Below are 25,447 nucleotides of genomic sequence, written 5' to 3' on the forward strand. Positions count from 1 at the left end.
AATATTGTAGACCTTCTTTATTATTGTTGCTTCCGTGGTAGATGTAGAAGTCATATTTATCAAGGTGTGTACTGTATTTTCTTTCTTTCTTTTGGTTTTTTGAGACAGAGTTTCTCTGTGGCTTTGAAGGCTGTCCTGGAACTACCTCTTGTAGACCAGGCTGGTCTCCTACTCCCAGAGATCCACCTGCCTCTGCCTCCCAAGTGCTGGGATTAAAGGAATGACCCACCACCACCTGAATTTTTTTCTTTTTTTATATAATTGCATTGTGCATTCTGAAATGTTTTCACTTTGTATGTAGTCTTGGAATCATCTTTTCTCTTATAAATAATTGGAAATTGTATTTGGATTGTATTCAGTTTATGTTGAAAATTAACTATAAACAACATCTCAATTTTGATGCAACATATTCCCTAGGATCGTTTATATACTTTATTTATTGATGTGTTGTTGTTAATCAGTAAAGACTTTTAAATTAGTGGATAAAAGGTGTTACTCAGCTTGGCAGGTGACTCTTCACATATTCTTCTTGGATGACCTGAGTTTAGATCCCAACACCCCTATCAGGAGGTTCATATCTACCTGCTGCTCCTGGTTCAGGGCATCTGACAGGCTCTTTTCTGTTGTGCCACCTGTACACACAGAAAACATTCTCTTGAACATACTAACAAATACATACAAGACATGAATAACTTTGCTTCCTTTTTTTTTTCTTATAAAGCAACTAGAACAAAACAAGTTGTTTTAGGTGTATAATAGAAATCAAACATTGTTTGCTTAAAAATCTCTTCTCTAGTATTTGGTTTGGATAAGGTTTCCAGTCCTCATCTTGATGCATTTAAGGCAATCATCAGTCATAGGAAATTGATCCTAACTTTTGTGAGCAAGAAGGTAGACATGCATAACTAGTATAACATTTTAGTATGCCAAGGGTCATCACACAAGGTTCACACTCTGAATTCCCAATTATGGTCCTAGGCCTACCCTGCCAGGGCTGCTCATCTGTGCAATGTATCCTAGCTGAAGTTCAGTTCCAGCCTCTAACAGAAATTTCTGATTCATGGGTCATCATCCTGGGGGAGATGCTCTATTCCCAGGGATAATCAAGGTGAAGTTTCTTCATGTGTCTAGAGGACAGCATTGCTCTTGGTCTCTGTTTTTGTACTGTGCAGTGATGTCATGTAGTTCTAGCACTGTGTCTGGGTATTTGGACTGAGAGACAACACTGAGCTCTGGTTATAAGATACAGCCTTGGGTGGAGTGAGGTTCATGGCTAAGCAGTTTTTACATGACTGAACGGTCTTTTTTGTATCTAATGACATGATCATTTGTTTTTTATTTTTCAGTTGGTTTATATTACCAATTTTACTTTGTAGAAACATACCTGCATCTCAGGGATGAAGCCTACTTTATCAGGGTGGAAGGATATCTTTCATGTATTCTTGGATTCGTTTGGCCAGGTTTTTGTTTTTTGTTTCTGTTTATTTTTTTCCCCCGAGACAAGGTTTCTCTGTATTGCTTTGGAGGTTGTCTTGGAACTTTTAGACCAGGCTGGCCTCAACCTCACAGAGATCCACTTGCCTCTGCCTCTCCACTGATGGGATTAAAGGCATGCCATAGGTTTTCCAGTGTTTCATTGTGTAGTTTTTCATCAATGTTCATGAGGGAGTTAGGTCTTTAATTCTCCTTCTTAGGTGAGATAATTTGTGGTTTGGGTATCATGGTAACTACAGCCTCATAAAAAGAATTTGGCAAAGATCCTTTTGTTTCTATTGTGTGGAACTATTTGAGGATTATTGGCATTAGCTTTTCTTTGAAATTCTGGTAGAATACCAAACTGAAATCATTTGGCCCTGGGATTTTTTCATTTGGGAGACTTGTAACGATTTGTTCTATTTCTTTAGGGAGTATAGGACTATTTAAATTTTTTATCTAGTCTTGATTTAATTTGTATATGTGGTACCTATCAAGATATTTGTCCATTTCTTTTATACTTTCCATTTTTGTGGCGTACAGGTTTTTGAAGTATGGCCTAAAGATTGTCTGCATTTCCTTAGTATCTGTTTTTATGCCCATTTTATTTCTAATTTTATTCATTTGTATATTTTCTCCCTGCCTATTAGTTGGTTTGGATATCTTGTTGGTATCACTGATTCTTGGTATAGTTCTTTGTTTCCATTTTAGTGATTTCAGTGAGGAGTTTGATTATTTCCTGCTGTCTAATGCAGACATCCAAAAATGTCTTGGATGATTTTGTTTCTTTTTTTTAGTGATAGAGCTTTTAGGTGTGTTTTTAAGTCACTAGTGTGAGATTTCTACCAATTCTTTATAAGCACATAGTGCTCTGAACTTTCTTAACACTGCTTTCACAGTGTCACTTAAGTTTGGATATACTATGGATTCATTGTCACTGAATTTTAGGAAGTTTATAATTTTTATCTTTATTTGTTCCTTGAACCAGGGGTAATTCATTTGAGAGTTGTTCATTTTCCATGAGTTTTTAGGCTTTCTGTTCTTTGTGCTCTGATCTGCTAAGATTAGTGGGGTTATTCCAAATTTTAGTATCTGTTGGGATTTGCTTTCTGACAAAGTATGTGGACAATTTAAAGAAAATTATATGATGTGGTGAGGAGAGGGTATATTCTTTTGTTTCGGGGTGAACTTGTCTGTGGATATCTGTTATGTTTGTTTGAGTCATAACATCTATTATTTCACTTATTTCTCTGTTAAGTTTTAGTAGTCTAGCAGAATTGTCCACTGATGAAAGTGGGATGTTGAAATTTCCCACTATTAATATGTGATTGAATCTTTAGTAATGTTTCTTTTTCTATTGTGGGTGTACTTGTAGTTGATGCATAAATGGTAAGAATTGAGACATCATTTTGATGGACTTTTCCTTTGAATATGAAATGTCCTTCATCTCTTTTAATTAGTGTGAAGCCTATTTTGCTAGATATTAGGTTAGCTACACTGGCTTACTTCTCACATTACTGAAGACAGTGCCTCAGCAGCTAGTGAGGAGATGGACTGGTGTCCTCCACTTCTTTTGGGATGTGGGAAAGGCCCTGGCTATGCTTATTTGCCCAGAGGCTGACCAGCCAGCATCCCTGAGGTCAGAAGAGACAGGAGTCATTTTTTTATCCCTTGCACTTCCTGGGATGGTGAGTACTCTGGCTGAACCAAGGCCATGCTTATTTTACCACAGGTGCACCCAAGGAGTACAGGGGGCTGAGAGGTCTTCTATCCACCACCAGGCTGCTCTTGTTCCTGAGGGATTCAGCAGCACCTGTTTTTGTAAGTTGTAGCATTAAGCTAACTTGAAAGATGAAGCTGGCTGTGCCAAGTAACTCTTAATTGGCTGGCTGACTGGCATTTGATGTTGGTATGTTGGACTAATAAGTACTGATGCCTTTTTGTGGATAATTTGCCATATCCTATTCTCAATATCTGGCCCTTCCCCCACCTCTAAGTGGCACTAACTCTTCACTCCTCCTCCTGTCTCTTCTCCCCCTGCCACTTCCCCTACTCCCCTCTCGTGTCTCTCTGCTTTCCTCCAAGGCTTCCCTTGCTGCTCTCCTCCCTCTGTTCCCTTGCCCTCTGTCTGCCTCCTCCCCTTCCTCATGTCCCTTCCTTCCCAGTCCTCTGCTCAGGTGCATTTGATCAGGTAACACAGAGCTCAGATCTTTACCTGTGCTGTCTCCCCCCAAAAATGTGCAGGAGTGCAACAGCAGCCAGTGTACAACTTGTTCCACTTGAAAATCCAAATAAAGTCAGGCTCGGGACTTCAAAGGGGGGCTTGAGTGGCTGCCTGTGCATTTCAATTTTGTTCACTTGTAATTTGAATTTGTTTTTCTTCATAGAACACTTGCCAAGGCAGAGAAGGAGGGAAATATCTGACTTTTGAGTGTAAGTAGAAGACCAAATGTGAAAAAAGACAAAGACAGTGCCCAGAACCCTTCCTCTGTAGCGAAATCTTCAAAGATCTCAGCAATGAAGAGAAGTGAAGCCAAAAAGGTAAGGTTACACAAATGTAATGTTAACTTTGAGAAACTGTGGTTAGGATTAGAATCAGGGTAGGGTCATACTCAAGGTTACAGCTGGGGTTAGGGTTAGGAGATTAGGGTTAGGATTAGGTTTAGGGTTCAGGATTCAGGTTTAGGGTAAGGGTTAGGGTTAGGTTTCAGTGTTAGGCTTAAAGTTAGGGTTATGAGGGTTAGGGTTTTTAGGGTTTAGGGTTAGTGTTAGGTTTAGGGTTAGGGGTTCTTGTAGGGTTAGGGTTCAGGGTACAGGGTTAGGGGTATAGTTATGCTTAGGGTTACAGTTAAGGGTTAGGTTTAGGGTCAGTGATAAGTTTATGGTTAGTTTTAGGGTTAGGGTTAGGATTCAGGGTTAGGGTTAGGATTATGGCTATGGTTGGGTTAGGGTTAAGGTTAGGGGTTAGTATTAGAGTTAGGGTTCATGGTTAGAGTTATGGTTATGGTTAGGGTTCAGGGTTATGGGTAGTGTTAGGTTTATGTATAAGGGAAGGATTAGTGTTATGTGTAGGGCTCAGGGAAGGGTTATTGTTAGGATTTAGGGTTAGGTGTCAGAATTACGGTTAGTGTTAGGGTTCAGGGTTAGGGTTAGGATGATTGTTATGGTTAAGGTGGTTACAGTTAGTGTCAGTGTTAGGGTTTGGGTTAGCTTTAGGGTTTTTGGATAGGATTATGGTTAGGTTTAGTATTGGGGTTAGGGGTCAGGTGTATGGTAAGGGTTAGGTTTACTTTCAGGATTCAGTGTTATGCTGAGATTTAGGGTTACTGTTCGGGGTTATGGTTATGGTTAGGGTTTAGGGTTGTGGTCATGGTAAGGTTTACTTGATAGTGTTAGGGTTAGGTTTAGGGCTAGGGGTTGGGGACGGTTTGTGTTAGGGATCAGGGTTTGTGTTAGTGTTAGGTTTATGCTTAGGGTTAGGGTTCAGGGTTAGGTTTAAGATTAGTGTTAGGGTTATGCTTATGGTTAGGGTTAGATTTAGGATTAGATTTAGGCTTAGTATTAGGGTTAGGGATCATGGTTAGGGTTATGGTTCTGGTTAAGTTTAAGGTTAAGTTTAGGGCTTAGAGGTTAGGGTTAGAGTTAGGTTTCAGTGTTAATGCTTAAGGTTAGGTTTAAGGTTCAAATTAGGGTTTAGGTTAGGTTTGGGTTTAGGGGACAGGGGTTAGGGTTAGATTTAGGGATAGGGTTAGTGATAGCATTAGGTTTAAGATTAGCATTAGGGTTAGGGTTCATGGATATAGTTAGGATTAGGTTTCATGTTCAGTTTTAGGGGTTCAGGTAGTGTTCGGGATAGGGTTCAGTGTTAGGTTTCTAATTAGTGTTAGTGTTAGGTTTAGAATTACATTTAGTGATTGGGTTAGACTTAGTTTTAATGTTAGGGTTAGGATTAGTGTTAAGTTTAGGGTTAGTTTTAGGGTTAGGGTTCAAGGTTCAGGGTTACCATTAGGGTTAATTTAAAGGATATGTTTAGGAGTAAAGATTAGGTTTAGGGTTATTGTTAGTGTTCAGTGTTCAGAGTGAGGTTTAGGGTTAGCTTTAGTATTAGGTTTCAGTGCTAGGGCTCAGGGTTAGGGCTATGGTTAGGGTTCAGGGTTAGGGTAATTTTAGGGATTAGGGTTAGGATTTCAGGGTTACGTTTAGGCCTAAACTTTGGGTTAGGTTTCAGGTTGAAGTTCAGGGTTAGAGATAGGGTTAGTGTTAGGTTTGTGTTTAGGTTCAGGGGTTACCAGTCACAGTCTCACTTTGTACTGCCATCCTCCCACCATACACCATTGACCATTTTTATCATGCCTGACTTTGAAATCCTGAAATTCCTACCTCCCCATTCTGAAAACCATGATTACAGTCCTCTGCCACCATGCCTGGCTAAGGTGACTTCAACGTCACTTAGTGAGGCATTAGAATGATGGGATGAGTAGCATGAGGAGATGCACTTAAGTATAATTAAAATAGAATTATCTCTGTGAGCCTGGGTTATCACCATCTTCAGAATAAGGCAAGACTCTTCCCAGGACCTTTGATGATTTACAACAGAATCAATGATAAGGGAAAATAATTTCTCATAGTTGAAAGACAGTGGACTTTAAGGCAGAAAGGCTGCCTTTGATGAGTACCTTCTGAAAGACCCCCGAAGAGGTACTTTCGTAGAGGGAGACCCACACCCAGGAATCAGCGAGGCCACGAACTGGATGTAAAAACAAGAGGCTTTATTGGAGACGCGGGTACCCGGGGCAACTTAGCTTCTGTGTGGTTAAGGGCGCCGAGCCAAGGGAGAGGTGCCTTTTTATAGAAAAAAAACGCAAGCGAGGAGCAGGGATTCTATTGGATGGTTCAAATGAGGCACAGAGCCATTCCAGATCAGCATATTCTCAAGGTCTGGTGTCTGGTACAACAGACTTGATTCCTCCCTCCGCGCCCAGGTGGCTGACCTTGGGGGCGGAGACCTTGGGACGGAGTGTTTCTCAACGGGGGGGGGGCGTGGGGGCGAGGGGTGCCCTTTCCCTGCTCGGCCCCAGCCCCGGGCGTGGTGCCAGGGCAGCCCCGCCTGGGTGAACCGGCTTGGGAGGGAGCCAGCCTCCAGGCGTGTGGGTGCGCGCGCGTACGGGAGTGTCACCGAGAGAGAGAATGAGCCAAGGGTCGGGGTCTTTCATTCCCCCATTTCTCTTGTAACTGAATGAAATCTTTCATTCAAAGGTCTCTGGTTAGGTCTTTCTCTAAGCTTGGCCATGCTGTCCCTAACTATTCCTGTATGGTCTGTAAAAATGATAAATCTAACCTTCGTCTGTTCTGCAGGACTACCTCAGAGAGTAATGTTAAGGATTTCTCGAGTGCACTGACTGACTCTTTCTAGGACCTGGATATCTGTGTGCATGGCTTGCTGTAGAAGTTTGAAATGACTAGTTTCCTGTAAGGCAACCGTACCGGTTCCTATGCCAGCTGCTATACCTCCCATAGTAATTCCCCCGAATAATAGGGCCACGGTTAAGGACATTGGCTCCCTCTGATGTCGGGTTGACTTCTCTAGTACCCTATAAATATATTCAGGTTGGTGATATGTGACCCTGGGCCAAAGTTCTGTCAATATACGAAAGTCAATAGTGGCATTGAGAACGGTAATAGAGACGCAGGGGGTCAAACCAGTACTGCAAGCCCAATAAGTTCCATAGGGGGCAACAAGGTATTGGCTGTCCTGAGATAATGGCTCTGTTTGGTTACATAACTCTTGATATGAGGGAGGAACCCTGCCTATGCATAGCCCCTTTCCTGAGACCTCAAACAATGTGAGCTTGTACTGCATGGCAGTTTCACAACTGGTAGGCGCTGAGGTCTGGTGACGCCGGAGCCAGACAGTGTCCCCAATCTGGTAGGAATGGGGAATGGTAGGATGGTCCCTCTGGTCTTTATAAGTTTTTTTAAAAGGTGTGAGCCCATATGGCCTAGGGGTATGCTAGGGGGAGTAGGAGGACCCAGTCTCTAGTGTCCCCATCAGGGAGTGATAGGTACTGGCATCCCCATGCAAGGGAGTTCCCTTTGGCTTAGCATTTCAACCAGGGAGAATGGACGGTGAAATTCTTTTCCAAACTGCTTCCTGCTGACTTTGGGACGAAGTTAGGGACCCCAGAAGGTTGAAATGCTAGTCAAAAACAAAAAGGAATTTAGGCAATGGGGAATCCATCAGGGGCTTCTGGTTAGCAGACACTGTTGCAGAGATAGGGGGTGTCCATATCAGCAGACTAGTTCACATCCATAGCAAGTCTAGGGTTCGCAGTCTACTTAGAACAGTCTGAAGTCAGCAACTGGTACTCAGATGTCTGTCAGAAGCAGAAACCTGTTTAAGACATATTTAAACTAGGAACAGAGGTTAAAACTTATTTATAGAAGCCCACAGTGCAGAAAAAGCAGATATCTGGATATCTGTTCAAACAGCAAGAACATATTTATAACTTTGAGTCCTAGCAAAAACTACAGATTTGGGCTATAAGCATGTACATTTTTCTTCTGTCCAGAGAGCCAGGTATGGATTGGACAGAGGTGCCTTTGGCCTGATGAAAAGCCCTTTAAGTTTGTACTTAGATGACAACCAAAATAAACTTAAAAACCTTGAGCTTGTGCCTGAACAGTAGATAGTCATTATTTTATCAGCTAACATACTGACTAGTCTATAGTGGATCTGACTGTCTGATGCTGTCAAGCTGACAACCAGTAATATTTCAGAGATCTGAGAAGGGTATATTTTATCCGAATCTACTAAAAAGTGACAGAAGCCAGTTAGAAGCAAGTCCATATACAGTTAGCCAAACCCAAGTTTCTCCATTACCGTTGGAGGCAGCTGTCTCAAAGAACAGCAATCTTCGCCAGGCCTATATTGTGAGAGGTTTTATTTTCTCTCTGTGGAAGAGGGACATGGAAAAGACTGACCTTGTTTTGTCTAGGCAAAGGGGTACAGTCAATTTTCCAGCATCCAGCAGCTTTGTCCACAGTCTCGGCCAGGTTCTGGCAGGCGGCAGGTTTCATATCTGAGCTCATTGGTCCAGGTGCAGGAACTGAGGTGCCTGTAATCTTCGGGTCATTGTCAGGATCTGGCAGTCTGTCTTACATTATAAACTTTAGAGATAACAATTTAAATGCCATATTCTGAAGATCTCTGAAGCATTAGAGGTCTGTTTGTCTGTTTTAATTACTTGCCTTAAGCATACATTAAGTATACAGGTGGCTAGGTAAGGTCTTATTTCTGTAAATAATTTTTAGTCTGACTGTAACTGGTTTTAACTTAGTAAGATGTTTGAAACAGCACAGCTGAACTTAAAACTGCATAGAGCTACCTTATATTCCTTAAACAGTAGCTTAACTTCTTTCTTAGGCAGGGTTTTTCTGTGACTTTGGAGCCTGTCCTGGAATTCGATCTGCCGGACCAGACAGGCCTTGAACTCATAAAGATCCATCTGCCTCTTACTCCCGAGTGGTGGGATTAAAGGCGTGTATCCCCAATGTTCTAAACTTAAGGCGTGTGCTACCAACATCCTGAGCTTAAAGGTGTGTGTTATCAACATCCTAAACTTATTTCTAAAATATAAACTGTAATATCTTATAATAGATCAGCATCTTTCATAAAACAAAAACTTTACATTGTCAGGCTTTGCTTAAAAATAATTTTAAATTGAAGCTCTTTAAGTACAAACATTAATAAAAACAAACATAAAAAAACTGGTTTTAAAAAGAAATTTAAATTCCCTTAAGGTCTTTCTGTAATATATAGAAGCATTAACATTGTAAATCTCAATTGAAAAACTTGTTTCTAAGATGGTACCTCTAATTTCCATGCGGTCATCTTTAGTCAGGATGGCGGTTTAAGTATTCCTTTTTTAATTTTAGCAAAATGGTGACCAGTCAAGTCATATGAACATTTTAAAACAAATATATATAAAACAGGATTAGCTTCATATGGTTAAAATTTTAGACATGAGAAACCATAGCACAGTTTACATTTTTCTCTGACTTATAATAACCTTTTTTCTGACTTTTAACAACTTTCCTCTGACCTTTTACAACTTGCTTTGACCCTCCATAACTTTCTGTAACAATCTTCTCTGCTATGACTTGCTTGCTTTAATTTTCTATAACCTTTTAGTTCATTTCTCTGACTCTCTTAGACATTCCTAGACAAATTTCCTTTTTATTATTTAAGTTTCCTACATTTTTTTTTCATTTTTTAGTCAACATAAAAATTTTGTCAAAGTCCCCTTTTCATGAAGTATAGCAAAAAGCACATTGATCCCTGTCCAGGTCGCTGGTGGCCTGCCCTGGATCTTCCGGATCATAGGGAGTATACATCCTATATATTTCTTTTAGTCTCTCTAGAAAAGCGGCAGGTGATTCCTCCGCCCTCTGCATCATCTGCTTCACCTGGGCCAAATTGGTGGGTCGGTGTCCTGCCCCCCCCCCGAGACCCGCTGCGAACACCCGGTGATAGAGACGTCCTACCTGCTTCAGTGGTAAAATCCCATTCAGGTCTTTTAAGAGGGCAAGCTGCATCAATTTCATTGGGCAGCTGTTTCTCCTCCGAGGTTAAGGGGACCTGCCGGGGCCGCCTCCGCCTAGGCGGCGGCGGCCGCTTCTGCCTCTAGCGGGGGTGGCGGCAGGCGGTTAGAGGGGGAAAGGAAGAGGGGGCCCTTGGGGTGTCTTTTACCTGAAATATAGTTTGGGGGTTAAAGGTATCATCCCGCGGCCAGCCCACGTCAAAGGCTGGCCATTCTGAGGAACAAAGAGTAATCCATTTGCGTTTATGCACATCAATTACAAAACAAAGACCAAATAACACAGAACAGGTTTTCGCAGCGCAGTTTTGACAGAGAGTCAAAAGAAAGAACTGAGAGGGGGGTCGAAGAAGGGGGCCCTCCTTCTTCGTCCCCAGTAAAGATTGCAAATCCCTCAAGCCGAGGGCCTTCTCCAAAGAGACTGGGAAAATGTCCAGTCATAGATCTAAGTTCAAAGTACAAATTCCTCACACCGAGGGCTTCCCAAGTTTAAAGTACAAATCCCTCACACCGAGGGCTTCAAACACTACCAGGACGTCTCCTGGAGCCGCGGTCGGGAGTCCGAACTCGTCAGTTCCTCTCGGAGCCGCCAAATACAAATGTACACAGCTGTATACTACAAACGCAAGCGCAATTCACAAGACGGACTCAGACCAGACAAGACAAAACAGCGGATCCGCACAACACTTACCTCCCAGACGTGGGTCGGTGGTCCCTGGGCGGGTCTCGATCCCGGACCGAGCCCCCAAATGAAAGACCCCCGAAGAGGTACTTTCGTAGAGGGAGACCCACACCCAGGAATCAGCGAGGCCACGAACTGGATGTAAAAACAAGAGGCTTTATTGGAGACGCGGGTACCCGGGGCGACTTAGCTTCTGTGTGGTTAAGGGCGCCGAGCCAAGGGAGAGGTGCCTTTTTATAGAAAAAAAATGCAAGCGAGGAGCAGGGATTCTATTGGATGGTTCAAATGAGGCACAGAGCCATTCCAGATCAGCATATTCTCAAGGTCTGGTGTCTGGTACAACAGACTTGATTCCTCCCTCCGCGCCCAGGTGGCTGACCTTGGGGGCGGAGACCTTGGGACGGAGTGTTTCTCAATGGGGGGGCATGGGGGCAAGGGGTGCCCTTTCCCTGCTCGGCCCCATCCCCGGGGCGTGGTGCCAGGGCAGCCCTGCCTGGGTGAACCGGCTTGGGAGGGAGCCAGCCGCCAGGCGTGTGGGTGCGCGTGCATACTGGAGTGTCACCGAGAGAGAGAACGAGCCAAGGGGCGGGGTCTTTCACTTCTTCAGTTACTGGAGTTATAACCAGAGCCTGTGTTCTGGCTCCCCTAACAAGCAAGGTTCAGTCCCTCATCCTCAATAAGCCAATCAAATGAAGAAACTTATCTACTAACATGCCCAACTATAATGCAAGTACTCTGTAGTCAAGATTGGCAGATCTCTTGATGTCCTAGGATAGATAGGCAAGTGTATAGTGTGAGTTGAAGGTCAGACAGGAAATCATAGTAATACCTTTCTTCATAGGAAGAGAAAACACTAATGTGAAAGAGAAAAAGACAAAATTGGTAAGAATTTAAAATGTACTTACTCAGTTTGACTAATTTGGAACAATAAAGAAAACATACAGTAAATAATCCATGCCTGTGGTTCCAACAAGCTTATATAAAAGGCAAAAATATACAAAACTAAATATTCTAATGAAGCCAAATGGATTTTCCCCATCTGTAAAACACTCCCACATTCTCAGTTCCTGTTTTTCCTGTAAGGTGGTCAAATGAGAAGTAAATGTTTCTTCAATAGAGACATTCTCATTTGCAAGACTAAAGTTTTTTCCCACAGGAAATTCACAGGGAAATTAGAAATTTATGGGTCACCAGGCAGTGCTGCCACATGGCTTTAATCCCAGCACTCAGGAGGCAGATGCAGGTGGATCTATGTGAGGTCAAGGCCAGCCTGGTCTACAGAGCCAATTCCACTTCCAGGACAACCTTCAAAGCAACAGAGAGAAACCCTGTCTCAAAAGATGCCCCCCAAAAGAAGATTTTTATGGGTAAACTGTTTCATGAGTTGTAGTCAAAATATATGTAATGGAGTAGACTTCTGATCTCCAAATAACTGTCATGGTCTAAAAACCTACAATCACTTTACAGACACACACAAATAACAGAAATGTTTTTGATTTGTTTTTAATGTTTGATTTGTTATAATTTTCATGATTTTATATAGCTTATCTGAATAATTTCCCCTTTGTAGGTGAAGGGCCCATGGTGACCTAACAGGGACACAAAGAAGCATGGAATTATAAATAATAATTACTTATATTTATATATACATAGCACATGAAGGTATGTTGTGAAATAATGTCATGGACCACATGGTGGATATTGCTGCTTGACAATGTCCCAGCATTTCAACTTTGCAGACCACCCACACTTCTCCAGCCCCTGCAGAAGCAAGTAGATCTCTATGAGCTCCAGGTCACACTGGCAGAATGAGTTCCAGGACAGCCAATGCCACACAGAGAAACCCTGTATTGAAAAAGATAATGAGATCTACCTTTAGCTGCTAGGTGGCAGTGCACATGTTTAACCCCAGCACTGAGGAGGCAGAGGCAGTTGGATTTTTTGAGTTTGAGGCTAGCCAGGTCCACAGAATGAGATCCATGGCTACACAGATAAACCCTGTCTTGAAAACAATAATAAGATCCAGCTTTAGTACTAATCACACCATCTGGTGGTAGCTTGTAGGATAGCGAAGGAGGAGACTCTCTCTCTGGCTGCTTAAACTAGCTCTGGCTACCCAGAGCTTTACTAGCATTAGAGCCTGCTTCTATGGAATTTTGTTGTATAAAGAAGACCAGCTGAGATACCAAGTCTGATGAAATAAACAACTACTGGACTCTTCAGATTTCATTGGTATGCACCCAGTTTTGGACTACTTGGGCCAGAGTCAGTGAGACATTCTAATAAATCTACTTTCTACATACATGGAGAGATTTACTTTACCAGTCCTGTTCAAGTAGAGAATCCTGCATAATGCAATTGGTTTTCTTTTGTTTTTGGACTGATCATGGAGGAAGATGTGCTGGCTAACAGTGGTCATAAACAAAACCTTCCTAGCTCCATTACTCTCTAAGTATTCAACTTTCCAAGATGTCTACTCTTTTTAATGTTACACATTTGCCAAGAGTTTGCTCTGAATTTTAGGAATGAAACTCCTACAACACTAGAGTCATCATCCAGCCTTCTGATGGGAAAAGGACCCATTGTTTTGTTTGTGATCTGGTTCCTACTTTTCTTTCCTGATTGTCTGGAGTTCCTGTGAGAGCCAGGTAAAAAGCAACTTCAGTTCACCTGACATCAATGTAAGGCCACATTAAAAAAAAAATCCCCTTTTGTATCCTTAAGTCTCTATTTAGTAGTTAATGTTCGGGGAACCCTTCCAGCTTTTTAACAGAGACTCACTCCATCCACATAGTATGTGTACTGGTCTGTACAAGCTAGCTAGCCAGATTGTGTCCTGGAGGAACAAGGGGAAATGCTTATAGAGTGCAGGCAGATAGCAGGGTCTGCTGTTCCAGCCAGGAACAAGTACTATAGAAACATAGATCTGTCCTGATCTATAAAAGGTCTTTGTATGAGGTGGAAGGCAGGATCTGGAACCATCGTCCTGTATCATTAAGAACACTGCAATCCTATGGGAGGTGTGTTTGTCACTCAGGCCTCACTAGCCAATCTGGCCTCTAGGCTACCTGCCAGTCAGAAGCAGTGTAGGGCAATTCAGGCCACTGGGTTCAGGCTTGGCTTTGAAGAGAAAATGGAACCAGTATGTTTGTGTACTGTGCTTTAAGCAACGGTGAACTGGAAAACCAAAACATGTTTTGGTCCCCAGATGGGGACTGGCAGATGATGAGGTGCTGGAGCCAGTATGGTTGGTATTCCCTGAGTCTGTTTGGGAAGCTACAGTCAAACTACCTGTCCTGTCAGGACCCATGCAGTCTGTGAAATGCTCAGAACCCAGATACAGTCCTCTGAATACCTTTGTTTGGAGGCTGAGTGTGCTCTGAGCATTAAGAACAGGAAGCTGTGTGGAGAAACATTATTTTTATTAGTTCAAATTAGGAACAAGCTTGTTTGACATGTCAATCCCTTCTCCCTCCCCTCACCCTCACCCCTCCTGCTCCACCCCTGACATACCCCCCACCCCATCCATACTCAGTGTGAAGAAACAGTTTTGTAGTCAACTTCTACATGCTTTTGGTGAACCCATGGAAACCATGTTCCCAAATTGAAGTGGCTTAGGTTTCTTCAGTAACTTCTGGAGTTTTCACACTTTGCATTTAAATTTTAGTGTTTATTTATTCTTAAGTATTTGGAGGTGGTAATAGGCATGTCACATGTTGGTTGCACTCCACTGCTAAGCTGTGATGGAAAAGAGTAAAACTGGCAATACAGAGAAATTACAAATGCTTAGGAGATAGCAAGTATCACAAAGTAGAACTTAGCTGAGGGAGGACTGCTTGTAAAACACACAAAGATAAGCATATGCTAACCAACCTTTTAGAAATAAGGATGCTGCTGGGTGTTGTTGGTGCATTCCTTTAAACCCAGTACTCAGAAGGAAGAGGCAGGTGGATCTCTGTCAATCCAAGGCCAGCCTACTATGCTGAACAAGTGCCAGGATAGGCTCCACAACTACACAGAGAAATAATGTCTCAAGAAAAAAAAAGAAATTAGCATGCTAGGATACACATTTGTTCACCATGATTGTCTAGATATGTAGCTCCAAACAATGACAAATGGGCCACCTGATTTATAACCAGACTTAGGTTCATCCCCATTACAAAGAACAGGCCTGTAACAGGCTGCTCAAGGAAGCATTAAAAGGTCACAAAGTAACCTTAAGGCCTGTTACGCCATAAAGTTCCAGTTTTCTTCTTGAGAAAAGCATAGTTCTGTTAGATGGGCAATAGGACCCCAGGTGGCAACTATTTGAAAGGTAAAACACTGTTGTGTTAAGGACTTGGCAGATCGAGCAAGGCTTTCATTTAGGCCCTCCGTCAGGGAGGAGGATCATTCTTGGGATAGCCAGTAAAAGCCTTGGGTTTGGGCCTACTGAGCTTTCCCTAAGTACCTGATGTGTTGAGAATAAAAGAGAGAGCACTGTCTTTCACCATGAATTTGCTAAGGAGAGCTGGTAATCATCTGGAACAAAGCCTTTGTGGAGAGGTTGCTTCTGATCTGGAGAAACAAACTCTTCCCACTCCTGGGAGCTATGGTTATCAGTCCCAAGGCCACTGTGGGCCTTGTCACTAATGATCTTGAGATGCCCTGTGTTCCCCTTGTGCAGCATTGCTTCATTAGCCTACTCCCTGAGTTTGTCCAATTCCATGACAGTTTCTACTGCCTTCATAGATGTCCCCATGTCCTTCCATTTTTCCTACAGGAAGTAGTATATAGGATTCTATTCTTCTTAGGAAGCCTAATTGGCGTGGGACATACCTTGTGCATGACCTCCCATCCCAGACATTTTATTGTTTGGTTTTTTGAGACCCGGTTTCTCTGTGTAGTTTTGGAGCCTATATTGGCACTCGCTCTGTAGACCAGGCTGGCCTTGAACTCATGGAGAGCCACTTGCCTCTGCCTCCCAAGTGCTGGGATTAAAGGCGTGCACCACCAACACCTGGCCCTTCCCAGATTTTCTACATTCACATTTACTATCTCTCTCATCCCCTGCCACCTTTACCTCAGGATCCTGTCAGTGAAGAAGTTGCTGCTGAATCAGGTCTCAGTTGTGCTTAAGAAACAATTCTGGGAATAGTTTTGCTGTGTAGGTTTCCCACCTGCTCAAGTAGCTAGACATGTTTCTCCTCTATCTATTTAAATTATTGACAGGGTAACCTGGAGCATAAACATGAAAGACGCTTAAGGATGACAATATATATGAAATGCAAAATGTGTCTAGGCTGCCTCCTCTTTTGAGTATTATCAAGAGATGAATGCATGTTTTCCTTAATTCTATTTTTCTTTATTAATCTCCTAAGTGTGTGAAGGGATTTCTCCCTGCTAAGGTGTATTAATGCTAGAACAGCTGCCTTTCTATTTTGTGAGAAATTTTTGTCTGAGCCAAACTCTCTTACTTTGACTCAAGGTGCATTGATTCCAGTCTGTCATTCACCAGGACAATGGCCTTGCTGTCTTCAGTACTACACCTTCAAAATACTTACGATGTACTGCCTAAGAGATTTCAAATTGTCCATTTGAGTTACATAGTTTACTATGCAATGCAGTCACAGGAAAAGGATTTCCATGGGTATAATTGCTTCTGCCTTCAGACAAAATTAGCTGGAATAGTTTACACTGATGGAGGACTCAGGGTAGGGAACCAGCTTCTGGAGTCACTGTTATGGAAAGGGACCTGATTGTCGTAGGGAAATGATTGTGTAATTTCCCAGAATTTTATTTTGGGGGGAGGGAGGGTTTCTCTGTGGCTTTGTAGTCTGACCTGGAACAGCTCTGTAGTTTGGGCTGTAGACTCTTCCTTTCTGCACTGAGACTCCACCAATTTCAAAGTTGGTCAATGAACTCAATTCTTACACAGGTCCATCATTACCTATAACTCTATAAGAAACAGTAGTTGACATTAGCAGCGTGGAATTAGGTAATCAGTTCTATCTGATCCAAGATTTTCCTGATTGTGAATTTCCTCGGGTCCACAGATGAGAGCAATCAAGAAGCTGGATAGAGAGCTACCTGCAGCCCCTCAGTGGACCGCCTATCCAGGGATATATTGCTTGTGATTTACATCTCTTTCTTGAGCTGACTGTTGGGGAATGGCGTTGCCAACAATGTCTAGCATCATGGACCTGAGCCTCAACACACAGAGCACCAGATCCCCAGAGGAAAGCCATGAGGCTTGGGAACAATGCAAAGATGCTGGCAGGAAGCTATCTGAATACAAGGTAGTGGTGTTGGGTGCAAGTGGTGTTGGTAAAAGTGCTCTCACTATCCAGATGACCCACCACTGCTTTGTGAAAGAACATGACCCCACTCTCCAGGATTCCTACTGGAAGGAGGTGGCCCTGGACAATGGTGGCTATATTCTGAATGTCCTAGACACAGCGGGACAGGATATCCTCAGGGCCCTGCGTGACCAGTGCCTGGCAGCTGGTGATGGTGTGCTGGGTGTCTTTGCTCTTGATGACCCCTCATCTCTGGACCAGCTGCAGCAGATGTGATCCAGCTGCAGCCAGCATCAGAAGCAGCGGTTGCCTCTGGTACTTGTGGGCAACAAGTGTGACCTAGTGACTACTTCTGGAGATGCTGACACTGCTGCAGCAATCCTGGCTCATAAGTGGGGAGTCCCCTTTGTGAAGACCTCGGCTAAGACACGGCAAGGTGTAGAGGAAGCCTTTGCTCTCATTGTCCATGAGATTCATAGGGCCCAGGAGGCTGTGACTGAGACAAGCAAGAAGAAGAGCCACCAACACAAAGCTGTGTGTAGCTGTGGCTGCTCTGTAGCCTGAAGATCTTAGTCAAGCAAATTGACCCTTCTCTCATGTCATGTCTAGATGAGAATTACCTTGTCCACTCCCATCAAATAAGTTACCATGGACACCTTATTAGTCTCATTTGGTGAGGTGTTAAGTGGTAAAAATGGGGTGTAAAGCATTGGCTGTGGTCTATGAGGCTCTATGCAAAATTGAATAAATGTTGTTCATACTAAAAACAAAAAAGAGAAACTGGATAAAGGACAGACTTTACCTTGAAAACAAATTGTTATAGTTACAATAGCTAAACAACAAAAAAAAAACCTGAGTAAACTATTATGCCCTGCCTAGGAGGACAATTATTTTTCTGGGTTAAGATGTAAGTCTGAGAGAAAAGATTTGCGACAACCTCGATGTGCTCCAAGAAAAATCCCTACTCTCTAGAGTACATGGCTATAAAGCTCTTTTCAAGTTTTCAAAGTAAATTTCTTAGATCATAACAACATCATATTCACATTCTCTTTCCCTGTCTCCAAGCCCTACCATGACTCCTCATTCTTTTCTGATTAATGGCCTGTTTTTCTTAAACAACTCTTACACAGTAACAACACTTAATGTTTGAATATGACATACAGTTGGCTGCAGTATTTCCCAACTATGAGGTTAAGGGCTGGTTGCACTGAATATTGAGTGTATAATGGAATGTGCCCAAAATCACCCTATGCTTTGCACAAGGAGCTCTCATTTCTGCTGGAATTTGTTTGTACCATAAAACAGACTGTGGTTCTCTTGGTCCACATGGTGACCTTGGAAGTTGTCCTTGTCCTCTGAGCCTCCCTGTATGTGGATTTCTTGGATAGAAGGAGACTCTGCAGCCCTGGTATGGGAGGCTATGATGCCTATAGTATCACTGTCCAGTGTGCACACACAGGTAGCGCTTTTGGTTTGCAGTGGGAACACAGACAGTGTGGTTTCTAGAATTTCTCAATATTGCATTCCACTTTTAGCTTTTTGTCATAAATATTACAAGTAATTTGAAAATGGTAGAAAGATGGTGACTTTGATTGTCTTTCAGCAATGCATAATTAGAATGTTTTCTAATTTCTGCTACCACCAGCCACAATAGTGTGATTCAGTGCTGTTTAGTTCTAGGGGACAACAGTTGTTACTGGTCTGCAGAGATATCTCAGGTGCGTATGGTGTTGGGTAGGGACTTAGGTCAGGATACACTTCTTGAGTCACAATCCATTTGTCAGGAAGCAGATTTTAGTTACTCTTTCATGTCGTTTTGGGATTGGGCATTAGTGAGGCTGGTTTACCTGAAACCACAGGAGGCATTAAGGTGTGCAGAGACATAGATAGAAGTCTCCTCCTTTCTAGAGCATGGGGCATCTTTCTTTGGAAGAAATATCAGTAGATGGAGGGTCAGAAAACAACAGATTAAGGGTCACTTTGAGTTAATTTAATTGGAGTTTTGAAGTCTTTTTTATTTAATCTCTATACACATGAAGATTCATAGGATAACATTGGTCAAGATCACAGATTTCATGGATAATTGTCTTTTGTTCTTTTGATTAATAGTCTACTACATTTTCTGACCTTTGTTCTTGGTTTTTTCTCTCTATCCTCCTTATTCTTTTACAAGCATTGTACACATTTTGATTTTTGTATGTTTATGGTAAGTATAAAAGTCATTATGTCAATCTGTGTACTATATTTTCATAGTCCCATTGAACATTCTGAGTATTTGAACTCTGAATGGAGATTTATTTATTTATTTTTTATCTTTTGTGAATGGAGCTCTGTAATGAGCTTTTTGTTATATATTGTTGTGCATTGCAATTGGATTCTGTTCATTTTATGGTACAGATTTAACATAAAACAACTTATTTTTGATCCATCATGTTCCCAAGGATCAATGACTTACTTCTTTGTTTATGTAGGTTTTGTTGATCTTGATGTTATTAATCTGTGAAATAGTTTTCTGTGTATCTGTGTATCTGTGTATCTTGGGTCATTCTCTCTGATGCACAAACATATGCAAAATATAGCAATAAAGTTGGAAGATTTGTAAATCCTTATATCATTAATACTATTGCCATCAATTCTAATCTTCTACCCAACAGTTTAGCTATGACACACTGCTCCTGACTGGAGATTGCAGTGTTAATTCTAGTTGGTCTTAATAATGAAAACCTGAGCCTGGCCTTGGTGACACACACCTTTAATCCCAGCACTCAAGAGGCAGAGGCAGGTGGATCTCTGGCAGTTTGAGGCCAGACTGGTCTCTAGAGCAAGTGCCAGGATAGTCTGTAAAGCTACACAGAGAAACCCTGTCTCAAAAAATCAAAAAAAGCAATAATAATAATAATGAAAACCTGGATTCAGATAGAGGAGAGGGGTTAATGGTGAAATATCAGAGAAGCAGAGAAACCTGCCCCTAGTTCTTACCTCTACTGAAACCTCAGACCAAAAGAGAGAGATCCTGTCTAGAAACCTTAATACAGAACACAACATGTCTCTTCCCACATCATATTCCTCTCCACCCAATCATATTACTCCTGTCCCCAGTTCCCAAGTACTGGGATAATGGTTTGAGTCACCACCACCTGATTGTTCCTTTAAATCTATCCTTAACCCTAACAATGAAACCTAAACCTCACCCTAACCCTTACCCTACCCCTGAACCCTGAATACTAATACCAATGCAACCTTAATCATAATCCTTTAGGGTTCATAACCATGAACCCTAAAGCTAACCCAAACCCTAATGTGGCTGCCTGCAATGCAACTAAGTCCGAGTACTGGGTGAAAGCCTGGAGATTTGGATGAACCACAGGACACCTGGTTGTTTTTCTGAGAGAATATCTCTCACCTTTATTGTGGAGCAGCCTTATATACAAACTTAACAAAAAACCTAGGTGAAAGGGTTCACAACAGGATATTGATGCTAGTGGGGTGAGGTCAGATAAACAGGAGGTACCTGTGGTTATGCCAGAAAACAACTCTTAGATACCCTGTTGGGGCTGAGTCCTAACATCTCCCACTACTTTATATATAACAAAACAGTTATCAATAAGAACTATAAGATTTTAACCATTCTATCTTAGTGCATTACTATAACTATCTGTCTTCAACTCCATCAAAGACCATAGAAGGATAATATACAAACTCTAGAACTGACAGACACATCTTGCTTCTTAGACAGTCACCCAAAGTTTCTTGGCATCCATCTTTAGTCTGCAGGCCACAATGTGTCTGGTAGACTTCTCAGTAAAGGAAGAAATTTTAAATTGTCCCCATGCATTGGCAGTTTGTCAGTAACACTTGTTCTGTTTCTTGTAAAAAGTCTGGCAGATTCTTCCATGAAGCAGAAACCCTTTAGGACTGTCCATCTTTATTTTCCTGTGGGTCCTGCAAGTCCAGTTTGTAAAACAACAGTCAAACAGTTCAGGCAAGAACAGCTTCTTGACAAAATGACTAGTCTTGCCACGTCAAAGGTAAACTCTATAAGGAGTTTCTTCCATACCCATCTTACTCTCAGATGTAACTGGTGTGCCTGGAACAGTTGTGTCTCACTGTCAAGAAAAACCCTAAACCACTTAAATGCCACATATTCCACAGATCTTTGAAGGGTTTGAAGAGTATCTATCTATATATCTAGAAAACCTAACTAATATCAACAAATTAAGATCCATTCCAATACAAAATATCAACAAATGAGGATCCATTCCAATACAAAGTATCATTTCTATAACATATTCCTCCTTTTTCCTTTAAAAAGTGATTGACTGTGACTATTACCATTTCTAACCAACCAAATTTAAAAGAAAACAAATATTTGGATCACCTGAGCCACTTCTTTAGGGGTTCTTGCCCCATGAAACCATGCAAGTCAGGATGGCATCCACAGTTCTTTATCATCCATGGAAAGAAAAGCAGAAATTCCCCTCCCAAGTAACTGTACTTTAACAACTGTTGCCCCTTCCCCAGCAATTAAACAACTCAAAGAAAACGCAATAGCATTCTTTTGTTAACAGTCACACATTTACGATCACACTTCTTACAACATGTGTGAACACACCATACATACAGAACATACATATATTTTTAAAACAAAACTCACAAAGGAGAGGCAGTGTCATGGGATGGCCATCCTTACCATAGCTTGGCATCTTTGGAGGGTCTTGAGGACTGCAGTATCTTTGTCCATTTTTGTATAGTCTTTTGTAGGGCTTGGGTCTTTTTTTTATCTATTTGGACATATTTTACTATTTCATCTGATGTGACAGATGATGTGGATGGCTTGCAACGAGGGCTCAGAGAGACTGTCTGGAAGTCCAGGGTTATGTAATTCTCATTGCCAGTACTCTTTTAGAGCTGGGTTGCTAGTGCCACTTGGTACAGGGGATGAATACATTGGGTTTTGCATAAGGACATAGTACTCCTCGCTGTCTCTGGAGTCTGTGTTGGTCATGTTTTGTGTGGAGATGGAATGGCAGTACTGGGAGGACCAAGACTTGGTGATAGGTGACTTGAAAGGGAGCTCATTGATGACAGCGTTGTTTCTCAGGTCAAGGGGTGGTAGCTTTGCTTTTGGGCCAGAGTTGAGGTTGCGATTAATTGGGGGTGGCTGGATTTCCCTTTCTCTGCTGGAGACTCCATGAATAGGAAGGGCTGAGGATGGGTGGCTCAGTGGGTCAAAGTGATGGGGCACTGTGTTCATGTGGATATAGGCACTGTGGGAATTGTCCCGTTTGTTCCAAAGCCTGCAGGGTAGAAGAACCTGGGTTTATGGGCACACAGTTGATATCACAGCTGTCATTGTCTGATCGACCCATGATAGTCCTTTTTGGGGATTTAGCAGACCAGCAGGCAGTTTCTACACCTCGCCTTGGGTACTTGTAGTCATTGACTGGAGGTCTCTGTAGAGGGTTGCCACACCAAGGTATTTTGGGGTGCTGTGGTGGGGGAGCTATGGCTGAGTCCACTAGGAGGTCTCCAAATTCCTAACAAAGGTTTCTGCTGGTTACCTTGAAGGTGTACTCATTCTCATTATCTGCCTCAGACACTGTGAGGCTCCCCTTGGCGTGGCTATGGGGAATGTCAAAAGCATGGTCTTTGAATTGTCTGCTTGGCTTGGGAAGGCTATAGACACCATGGACTTGACCACTGTCTCCATTGATACAGTGTCTATTGCCCTGGTCAAGGTTTTGTGTGGCTGTGTCACTCTCCTGTCTGGTGCTCTGAGAGAAGGTGGCACTTCTGACATTTTCTGTCCTTTGGCTTATGCATTGGTGCGAGTGTTGATACTCCGGAGGTGTACTGGTAGACAAGGCAGGCTGGATGTGGCTTGACACAGTGGGCTGGCTAGAGTGTGAAAGGGCTGAGGACCTCCTTGTTTGGAGAAGGTGCTGACTGGAGCTGCTGAACTCAGCTAGAGAAGAGCAGAGACTATGGTTGACTGAAGGAAGTTTTCTCAGGGTGTCAGTGCTCTCTTTAGTCTGACTGAAGCCACAGATCTGGCAGATGCTCTGGACCCACCTATTCATGTCAGCCTATGTATCAGTCACCAGCTGGAAGGTGTGCTCATTGGTGATGATATCAAACATAAAACTCCTTTGGGGTTCTTTTTTGTTGAAGGTCAGGGCTACATCCAACTGCATACAGAAGTTTAGGTTGATGATCCACAGGGGTTTCTTGGAGTGTTCATTCTTATAGTATTCTAGAATATCTGGGTCACCACTCATCTTACCACTCCGCAGGATAAACCAGTGTTTCTTCCAAGCATACTGCGCCAACTTTTTCTCTGGAGTCAACTTCCCCAGCCAGCCAGTGCACACCACATTGTTGCCAGATGACTGCAGGCTGCAGCAGGCTGGAGTGGACAAAGTCACGGGCTGCTGAATCAGCTGGATGTTTGTGCACAGCTCACAGGGGAGGGATTCCTCAGTAGATGATTTCCCATATTTCTTTAATAATTTTCTTAGCATTATTGCTGAATCCAAATTTAAAATGAGATCTTAATAGAACCTTGTCTCTTTAAAATTTCTCATTGAATTTTCTCTATTTCAATCGAAGTCTCTTAGGAGTTGAGGCACCCTTATGGAACCTTTCAAATCCAACTCTCACAGGAGCAGACGCACCCCTTTTCCAATGCCTTTGTAAACCAGCTTTCTTAAAAGTTGAGGTACCCTTTTTCCAGTGCCTTATAATCCAACTCTCTCAAGAGTTGAGGTACTCCTTTTTCAATCTAACTCTTAGGAGGTGAGGCACCCATTTCCAGTGCCTTTATAATCCAACTCTCTTAGGTGTTGAGGTACCTATTTTTTAGTATCTTTTGCAATCCACCAACACAACTCCTTCCTTGCTGGCCAGTCTTCTGAGGGTGATCTCTCAGGATCTCCTTTCTTTCCCAATATCAGTGGAACCTCCACTTGTGGCTGCCTGCACCACAACTAAGTCCGAGTACTGGGTAAAAGCCTGGAGATTTGGATGAACAACAAGATGCTGGTTGATTTTCTGACAGAATATCTCTTACCTTTATTGTGAAGCAGCCTTATGTACAAACTTACAAAAACCCCAGGTGAAAGATTTCACAACAGGAAATTGATGCTAGTGGGTTGAGGTCATATAAACAGGAGGTATCTGTGGTTATGCTGGAAAACAACTCTTAGACACTCCACAGGGGCTGCGTCCCAATACCCTAACCCTAAACCTAACACTAACATTAACCCGAACCCTAATGATAGCACTTATCCTAAACCTAACCCAGAACCCTTAATTCTACCTATAACCATAATTCTGAACCCTAACCCTAACTTTAACCCTTCCCTGAACCCTACCTCCTACACTAACTTTTACTCTATCCCTAAATCTAACACTAACTCTAACCCTAACCCTGAACCCTAATTCTAACCATAACCCTAACCATGAACCCTAACCCTAACCACTAACCTTAACTCTACCCCTAAACATAAACAAACAAACCATAACCCTAACCCTGTACCCTGAATCCTAGCCCTGAACCAAACCCTATCCCAACCCCTAACCCTAACCCTATCAGTAAACTTAACTATAGCCACAACCCTAAACCCTAACACTAACCCTAACCCTAAACCCTGAAACCTAACCTTACCCCAAATCCTAACCCTAAACCTAACCCTAACCCTATCAGTAACCCTAACCATAACCACAATCCTAAACCCTGACCCTAACCAAAAACCATAACCATGGATCCTAACACTTACCATAATCCTAACATGAACCCTAAAGCAACACCAAACCTTTACCCTAAACCTAACACTAATGGTAACCCTAACCATAACCATAACACTAACCCTAACCCTGAACTCTAAACCTAACAATAATTCTGAACCCTGACATTAACCCTAACACTAACCCTAAACCTATCCCCTAAACCTAACCCTAACCTTAACCCTGAACCCTAACCCAAATTCTAACTTCTAACTCTAACTCTAAACTTAACCATACCCCCAAACCTGAACCCTAACACTAACCCTAATCATAACACTAATCCTAATCATAACACTAACTGTAAAGCTAACACTGAACTGTAATCCTAACTCTAAACTAACTCTGAACGCTAATCCTAACCTAACGCCTAACCCGAACCTTAACATTAACCCTTCACTGAACCCTACCTGGAACACTAACCCTTACTCTATCCCTAAAACTGACACTAACTCTAACCCTAAGCCTGAACCCTGAACTCTAACCCTAATCCTAACCATGAACCCTAACACTAACCCCTAACCTTAACCCTAAACAAACATAACCGTAAACCTGTACCCTGAACCCTACCACTAACCCTAAATCTAACTCTAACCCTGAACACTAACCCTAATACTAACGCTAACCCTACCTCT

At 42.4% G+C, this 25,447-nt stretch overlaps 2 pseudogenes; one reads left to right on the forward strand and one right to left on the reverse strand.

Moving 5' to 3' along the window:
• The first annotated feature begins 16,901 nt into the window (after positions 1–16,901).
• LOC113839021 lies at positions 16,902–17,594 on the forward strand (annotated as a pseudogene).
• A 4,088-nt stretch (positions 17,595–21,682) lies between these two features.
• On the reverse strand, positions 21,683–23,323 carry LOC113839020 (annotated as a pseudogene).
• Between the last annotated feature and the right edge of the window lie 2,124 nt (positions 23,324–25,447).

This window comes from Cricetulus griseus, unplaced genomic scaffold (genome assembly GCF_003668045.3).
Source record: "Cricetulus griseus strain 17A/GY unplaced genomic scaffold, alternate assembly CriGri-PICRH-1.0 unplaced_scaffold_1, whole genome shotgun sequence".
NCBI classification, from domain to species: Eukaryota; Metazoa; Chordata; class Mammalia; order Rodentia; family Cricetidae; genus Cricetulus; species Cricetulus griseus.